Source organism: Mastomys coucha, unplaced genomic scaffold (genome assembly GCF_008632895.1).
Source record: "Mastomys coucha isolate ucsf_1 unplaced genomic scaffold, UCSF_Mcou_1 pScaffold3, whole genome shotgun sequence".
NCBI classification, from domain to species: Eukaryota; Metazoa; Chordata; class Mammalia; order Rodentia; family Muridae; genus Mastomys; species Mastomys coucha.
The window spans coordinates 71,540,409-71,542,180 of record NW_022196909.1 but is presented as its reverse complement, the minus strand read 5'-3'; positions in this window follow the sequence as shown (position 1 = coordinate 71,542,180).

Below are 1,772 nucleotides of genomic sequence, written 5' to 3'. Positions count from 1 at the left end.
GCCGAATCCCGTGCCCACCTGGCCAGAATCCCTTGTCCCGCGGAACAGGGACCCCGCAAGAAACCCCGGTCCGCGGCAGTTGCTACTTCATAACATTTTTTTTTTGGTTACAGTTGTGGATGCTAATGTAAATATCTGTGCTTTCCAATGGTCTTAGGTGAGCCCTGTGCAATGGTCATCCAGTCCCCATGGGATCGCAAGCCACCAGTTGAGAACCTCTGCTATGGTGCTGTCCAGCTGGAGGACTCAGAGATGCTGCTCTAATGGCTCCTCAACCACTTCAGCTTCTCCCCTTCCCTCTGTTTCTCTCCTCTCCACACTTCAAGTTGTGTGCACTAGTCACCATGACTTGGCACATACAGTTTCACCTCCTTGAATGACCTTTCCCTCTCTATGTGTGGATTCACACACTTGTGAGGCTAGAGGTGAACCTCAGGTGTCTTCCTGAGTCTCTCACACTCCTATGTCTTGAAATGTCTTAGCCTGTGAAGCCATTCTCCATCCCTTAAATGATGTCATGAGATGTCCCCTCTGCATTTCTGTGTGACAATGGTTCCTTCTACACCGATGGGATGTGAGCCCCCCACTCTTGCCAGGGAACCTTACAACTCACCCTTCTTTCCTCTCTGTACACAGCTAGACTTCCCAGCATCCCTTATTTTGTCCTTGGAAATGTCTCCTCATCCCAGCTTCCTCTTTTTTTTAGCTTAGTTTTTAAAATATGAGACAGGGTTTCTCTGTGCAGCCCAGGCTGTCCTGGAACTCACTATAGAGACCAGGGATCCTCAAACTCAGAGATCTGCCTGCCTCTGCCTCCCAAGTGCTGGGGTTAAAGATGTCAACCAACCTCGCATCCTGCTCTTGCAGAGGACCCAGTTCGATTCACAGCACCTATGTGGATATAAGCAAACATCTGTAGCTCCACCTCCAGAGAACTCGACACCCCCTTCTGGCCTCTGCAGAGCTGCACTCATGTTGAAACACAGCTCTTGCCATGTCCTCCCGCATGCTGCACAGCTAGGCAACACAGCACAGTGCTGGCATTCATCCAGGGCTTGCTCAGCACTGCCAGGATTCACCTGAGCTCTCTCCAGCCAACTCCAGCCCGTGACAAAGAGGAAGGGGGTTTGTCCTGCCTTTCAGCTGTGACTGTAGCGTATCCAATCGCTGCATTTGTTTTCCATCTGCAAGCGCTGTGGTGACAGATGAGGGCAGGAGTGTGAGGCAGCCTGTGGAATTTTCACTGTTTTAGGCACTCAGCAGACTTTCCTCAAAAAGCTATCTGGCCTGATCTCCAAATGAGAAAGCTTTTAAACACACACTCACTCACACCCTACAGACAGCATCTTCAGTTAAAAATGAATGAAAACAGAAAAAAGAAAGAAAGATACAGGCAATTAATACACAGTTCAAGTGTTGCCTTCCTCAAGAGAGATGCAGCTCGAGGTGAGAAGAGCAGGGGCAGAGGGGGCTTTTCCACAGCATGGACAGGGACTCAAGTGCAGATCCTTTGTGGGACCTTCTGACAGGGACAGATGGAGTGTTCATGCTGCAGCATTTTCCTCAGTGATTGCACTGCACTGACTAGCCTCGCCTCTCCCAGAAGTCTGCAACACAAAGAAGTCTCTATCCCCACAGCCATTTATCCCTTCATTCCAAATATTGAGTCCTTACTGAAGGTTAGAGAGGAAGGAGGAAAGGATGCAGAAGGCGATGGAGGAGGAGATGGGGGAGGAGATGAAGGAGGGGATGGGGGAGGAGATGGGGGAAGA